This window comes from Chaetura pelagica, unplaced genomic scaffold (genome assembly GCF_000747805.2).
Source record: "Chaetura pelagica isolate M959 unplaced genomic scaffold, ChaPel_1.0 scaffold697, whole genome shotgun sequence".
Classification (NCBI taxonomy): domain Eukaryota; kingdom Metazoa; phylum Chordata; class Aves; order Apodiformes; family Apodidae; genus Chaetura; species Chaetura pelagica.
Genome location: NW_009953927.1, coordinates 154,492 through 161,493, shown reverse-complemented (window position 1 = coordinate 161,493; position 7,002 = coordinate 154,492). Strand labels below are relative to the sequence as shown.

At 39.0% G+C, this 7,002-nt stretch overlaps 1 protein-coding gene across 1 annotated transcript in view; it reads left to right on the top strand.

Annotated features, from left to right (window-relative positions):
• Positions 1-7,002, top strand: part of GHR (growth hormone receptor) — a 132,260-nt gene that overhangs the window by 21,109 nt on the left and 104,149 nt on the right. The window lies entirely within an intron of this gene.

The window sequence follows — 7,002 nt, the reverse complement described above, 5'->3', positions numbered from 1 at the left end:
GTCCTTTTATTTGAAAATTTAAAAAAATTTTTTTTTTTTTTTTTTTTTTTTTTTTTTTAATCTGGTAGCTTTTTTCTTGTAGGGTCACTCTTCAGATCACATTTTGGAAACTAGAAATATTTCAAAGCATGAAGAAAAGGAAGAATTAAATAAACAAGAAATGTTTATTCTTAAACAGTTTATAGTTTGGAAACCCACATAAAAAATCCTAGTGTATATGGCTCCTGAGGCTTTGTTAAACAGAGAGTTCTCTAACATTGAGGGTCTTTGTTATCCAGAACTGTGGAGGAGAGCCAGAAAAGAAATATATTTAGAGTATGAAAATACACCAAGTACATGTGTAGCTTGCAAATAATTTATCCCAAAAAACTAAGGCAATAGAAGAGCCATAACTAAATGTAAATCTTGGTAAATGTTTTTACCTCTTACATTAGTGATTGTTGATGAACAAAAATAACATCAATATTTTATATTAATGAAATATTCATTTGAACATTATTATTAATTTCACATTTCAGCAATATTTGAAGCCACAAGTATCTCAGTGTATTGCGTGCCAGCTGTTGAGGCTTGATGTCCAGCTCAAGGAACAGCCCACAACTGGAGATCTATAGGGGTAGAGGGCTTCTTTTTAGCCTCTATGACTGAAAGACATATAGACATGGTGCTTAGAGACATGGTTTAGTGGTGGACCTGTCACTGTGCTACGTTGACAGTTGGATTCGTTGATCTTAAAGGCCTTTTCCAACCAGAACAATTCTGTGAGTCAGCCCTACATGTGCATATGCCTCCCAGTTACACTTTTCACTCCTGGCTGACTTCAGCATCTTCCTTCATACCAAAATTGTGTAAATCCCTTTCTTTAATGCTTAATCTGTTCACATGCCTTCTTTGTTTACAGCACCAGTTATGCTGACCTTGGAGCTGTGCATTCAGAGATGTAGGTTTTGGACATTGTTCTACATATTAAAGGGATGTCCACATATCCTGACTCTGCATAAGGGCTGAGGAAGTGCAGGTCAGGACTGCAAAGCATAGAACCATCTAACTTCAAAAGTACAGAGAGAGTAGAAAGTCAGTCTATTTTGCTACATAATTTTGGGTACTTGTGAAGAGTTGTCTTTTCTTTATGTGGTGGGGAAATCAGACCCCTGCTAAAGTGAATGTGTGCAAAAGTGAGTGTTAGCTTTTTGGGAAAACAAAGTGATAGAGCATTCAGTGACCAGTTGGTGTGGCAGGAAATGGAGTAGCTGTTTTGGGACATAACAGCAAACTAGGCTTTTTGGATTTACTGTTGAGTGAAGAGAAGGTTGAAAAAAGAGCCACTATCTTACTTCTCAGGTAATTCTTTGTTGAACGTGACCTACTTGTGGAACTTGCAAAGCCCATAATTTAAAAATTCATATCTTTAATAACGCTTAGGATAGCAGCTGGCACACTAAACAGCCAAATTAAACTCAAACATAGCACGGATGATTAGGAAAATCTGCAGCTATCCCCTAAATCTCTCTTTTGTCCTCAAGAACACAGTCCTAAAGTATAGGTTACAGCATTTCCAGAAGTAAGGACCGTGGAGGTTTTAACTTTGCCAAGTTATATACTAAGATATCAAATACATACAAATAAATGCATACAAATAAATACATACAAAGACATACAAATAAAATTTGTATCTCAGAATTTTAAGCCCTATGTGTTAAAGCTCTAAACTGTTCACCCACTGTGCTGGGTAGTCATGACCTTCTATTATCCAGTACATTTTGGTTGTATCTTTCTGCATTAAAAATTTGCCAAATTGTCCCATAAGCTGTTTCTTTCTGAGACTAGTGATTTTTTTGGCAACATGCATTAAATAGAGGATTTTCTTAATATTCTGTATTTCCTTTTGGAAAAATATTTTCTCATACCTTCTTACAGTCCTTGTTCCTTGCAGTACCTTTAGTCTTCAGTTAAAATTAACAGCTTTGTTTTCCCATATCCTTCTATGTTTTATTTGCATAATTAGAAATGCTTAATGAATATTATTGCAAAACCAGGCTTTCCACTTCTGCAGAAAATCTCTTGGAGGTGGCTGATCGTGAGTCAACACTACCATTCTCTTACAAAATGGCAGATGTAATAGGATGTATAAAAGCTGAAAGAGACCTACCTCAGGTAATTCTTTCAGCTTAGCTTTGATGAAGTCTCAGGTAGACTGCTACTTCAGACATGGTCTAACTTGATGGAAAGCTATAAGAATGACCAGTAGTCCACAAAACTTAGTTTAAAATTTTGTTTTGTTTCATCTAGAGAGGAAGGGAACTGTAAGTCTTGAAGTAGGTTAAAAAACTATGAAAAAAAAGAGTAAGAAATAACCTATCTTTCATTCTTTTAGGGAGGGAAAAAAAAGTAGATGAATTGCATTACATCAAGAGGTAGCTGAGGTACATATTAGAACAGTCTTTCTAGTGGGAAGGGCAGTCATGCATTGGGATAGATTGCCTGGGGAAGTTGCAAAACTGTCGCAGGTCTCTGTTGGTCTTTAGAAAAACACAACAGGTAGAGGTGAAAGTCAAGCAAAGTTTCTGGCTGTTAAGAGTAGGAGTGGACCAGATTACGTATTTTTTTCTCAAATAAACTAGAGCTATTATCTGGATCATAAAAAGATGCCCCAGATTTTGAGTATCATTTTTAGGTCCTTATTCTTTAGAAGTGTGTTAGTCTCTGAAGTGTGGACATGAGAACTGGCAACAATAATCCAGTCATATATCTTTCTTCTCAGCTTATGCTTGGTATTTCCGTGTTAATTTATCAAGAAAATTTCCCTTTTGAGATACTAATATGTCAGCAACAGTTTCAGCTAGTAGAGTTCTGGATTTCAGCTGCCCAGATCTCAATACACTTTACAGAAACATTGACTAAATTATTCTTCGTAACATTCCTTCAGCTCAAGTAGATAATTAACTGTAGCTGGGAATATGACATGTTTCATTCATGGAAGACAGGCTGAATTTCTGGCTATCACAAGTGCTATCTCATATGTCAAGTGAAATTTCTACCTACTGAGAAAGTTTGGACTTCTTCTCTGTTTGCATCCTTTACGATGCTGATGGTTTCTTTTATAACCCAAAGAAGCGTATTAATTCCTTTATTTGGCCTTGGACTGCAGCACAGACCTCCTGAGCTATTCTGTACAGAGATACACTTGCAAGCATAATGCAGTGGAAAACAAATTCACCTTTCATCCCTACTATGGGTGACAAAACAAATATCAGTTGTTACTTAGCTTAGTGCTGCTAAGAAAATGTTCTGGTTATTGTTATGTCAAAGAGGCAAAGACTGCCAAATCTGTAAGAACAGAAATGTGTTTCAGTGAAATATTTAAAACATGAAGGGCAAGATTTATTATTAGACTCCTGAGGATATAAGGAGATCAACAGGGGAAAGAAAGGCTAAGATTTGGAACTAAAGTGTGAGCCCTTGTCTGGGGTATGCTGGTGAGGCAAGTGGAAGGGTTAAAGGAGGAAAAAGCAGGTTAAAAGCCTTAGTTATGGGAATAGAGGGGAAAATGGAAAGATGATGAAAGGTTCTGATAGGCTTTGTTAGTGTTTTTCTTGAAAGACTTTAGGGAACTCTTGTGCAGAGAAAGAAGCTGATGAAAGAATTTCAGTAGTAAGTTCACAGTTGCAAAAGAATATTTCAGATGAGGATGTGAACCTCATTGTGTTAGAGAAGCAGAGTTTAAAGGTGAAAAGTTTGACCCTAAGAAGGATCATAAAATTGTGAAATCCAGTTGGAAGGGACCCATAAGAATAACTGAGTCCAATTCCCTGCTTCTTGCAGGACCACCTGAAATTAAACCTTATGGCTAAGAACATCATCCAGATGTTTCTTGAAATCTGACACTCTTAGTGCCGTGACCACTGCCTTGGGAGCCTGTTCCAGGGACTTCCTACCCTATCAGTGAAGAATATCATCCTAATGTCCAATCTGAACTCCCCCTGATGCAACTTCATTCTGCTTCCTCGTATCCTGTCACTCGTCACCAGAGAGAGGAAATCAGCACAGTCCCCTTTGCTGCCCTCTGTGACAAGGTATAGTAGACTGCTATGAGGTCCCACCTCAGCCTTCTCCGAGCTGAACAAACCAAGTGACCTCAGCTGCTCTCCTAAGTCATTTGCAGTCTTGGTCACCCTCCTCTGGACACACTCTAATGGTTTGAAGTCTGTCTCACATTGAGGTACCCAGAGCTGCACACTGGGTTTGAGGTGGGGCTGCACTAGAACAGTGCTCAGTGGGACCCCCCACTGGACCAGCCAGCTCTGCTGGGTGCACCCCAGGGCACAGTTGGCCCTTTTGGCTGCCAAGCCACCCTGTTGACTCATTCAGCTTACCATCAAACTGATAGAATTACTTGATTGGAGAAATATTCAAAATTAATGTGAAGAGCCCATTTTTTCCTTTTATTTGAGACAAATACTTTCAGAACAGCTTCAGAAGATAGTGCGCTCAGCAAGTGCTGATGCAGTTGATGCAAACTGGACAGACAGACAAAAAGCGTATCAGGTACAACTGGAATAAAGCTCAGGCAAATTGCTTTGTCTTCCTTTGAGCTGAACAGGAGTTGTTCTATGGGAAATGGAAAGAAGTAAAATACAGGTGAAATACAATAAAGAGAAAATTAGGCTTCCTCTAGGCCAAATCTTACAACCACAAACACTCTGGAAATAGTTCATCACAGATACCAGAGATTCTCTAATGCGTCTGCTAGTAGCCCAGCATACTGGAGGGGTATGATTTCTGAACAATCTGTTAGGACTTGTGCATTTGGCTCATGTGTCTGCTTGGAAATAATTTGTCCTTCCTCAGTGGCCTATGCAAATATAAGGTGTCCATAGTTTAGCATCTTTCCTCTAAAGCATATAATTTATATCCTGGAATCACAGGATTGTTAAGGTTGGAAGGGATCCCTGGAGGTCATCTAATCCAACCCTCCTGTTCAGAGAGAGGTTTTTCATTAATGTAGTTGCCCTGGGCCATGTCTGATTGGGTTTTGAGTATCTCCAGGCTCCACAGCCTCTGTAAGCAATCTGTTCCCCTGATCGATCAGTGGAAAAGGTCATTAATAAATAGCCTAAACAGCATTTACTCCTGGGCTACTTCACTTGTGGCCAGCCCTCAGCTGGACTTTGTGAAACTGATTGAAACCCTCTCACTCTAGCGTTTCAGCTTGTTTTCAGTCCACTGTCCACCTACCTAGTTTATATTCCATCAATTTGTAAATTAAGATTTTACATGGGATGGTGTCAAAAGCCTTTCTAACTTTTTCAGCACTGGGCTTTTGCTTAGATGCTCTTTCAAAGACCCAAAGATCTTTTGGCATATTTGGATCCATCTCATCTTTCTAGTTCATAATTTGTGATAGGTTAGCATGGGAGGTACTAAAGAGTTGTTGTGGGCAAAGATCCTGACATGGCAATCAGAGGAGTGACTAGTCTGTTTCTTAGCTGGGGAAGCAAACTAGTCCTGGATGGGCCCCAACTTAACTCAGTGCTGCAGTCCTTTTTTTTGCTTCATGGGTTAGAATAATCAAATGTGTTTCTGGGAAAAGATGTGTCTCTGAAAAGGCCTCACCAATATGGTTTGTACACACAAATCTACATTCTCCTTCTCCTGAAGCTGAAGTTTTTTCCAAGAATCATTTAAAGGTGGCTGCTTGCTATTTAAAGATCTAGGTCCCTACCTTAATGTGCAGTAGCACCTCTTTTTCACACATCATGAAGTGTCAGAGCCAAGTGCAAACATAACAGTCTTCATGCTTGTGTAGCTTGTTATGAACTGCAGTATTGTAAATAGACCGTGTCAGGGCATGCCATCTCTATGCTATCACTCCTTGCTAACAAGAGTGAAACAAAATGTTCTGAGTACAGTTAGGTAATCAGAAGTTAGGACATTTCCCTTTTGTCACCCATAAAGTAGCTAAAAGATCTTCTTTGCTGTTGAGCAAGATTTCAAAATATTTTGGAAAGACTAATGGAATAATTTCCCCTGCCCTGTTGTAGTAGGCTTCTGGCTTTGTCACATGGAGATCATTTCCACTTGCTAATACTCTACCAAGTGTTTTGAAATAGGAATTTGTCAGTAGTCTTGGTAGCTCACTTCAGTCAACAGCTGCCTTAGACTTTACAACTTCAGTCCAAGCTGTCCCTTTATTTTTGGCAAATAGGGTTTTGGCTCACTGGTCAATTGTTCTCTCTGAAATTAAGAATTCTTTTGAAAATCAGATGTTATTAGATGTCATTTGTGGGATTTTGAAGACTGTTTTCTTTTCCTCGTTACTTCAAGAGCCTGATACTGTGAAATCTGGTCTATTTTTCTTTGTCTTACCCACTAGAAACCAAATTGTTATTAATTCCTCAATTAATGCAGGCACCGTGGGTGACTCTTTTCAGCATTTAAAAAAGCTGACTTGCATCCTTGGGAAGAAGTAATCTTCCACATTGAATTAATATTATTTTTATTTAAATATAGAAGTACTATTAATTCAAAACTGTTTTAGATGCTGCTACTGTGCCAACTATCATGGGAGTGATAACATGCTTAGGAATTCTGAACATAACAAATGACGTGATTCTTTTTTTTAACAGCATGCCATCTTCCTGAGACTTAAACACTGCCCTGTCAGAGAAAAAGGAAATGTTAGTTTCTCAAAATGACAGTTTATAAATTGTCTGAAGTAGTTGTAGTGAGATAGTACTCATCAGCACTCTCTTGGTGACCCAGCGTTTACTTCCAGCCCAGCTATTTCTATCATGGATGTGCACTGAAAATGAGTCCTCAACAGTCACCCTGAATTATCTTTGCCATTTAAATCTGCGTTCATGCAATTTAATGTCAAGGTTAGCAAGGGATCCTGCAGCTTGGCAAGCCTCCAGGGACACAAGGGGTTTCAGGCAGCTGGTGCAGTTTGAGTGAGAAGCCCAGGTGCTCTGCTCAGGGCCCCTGTGCAGACTGCCCAGCCGG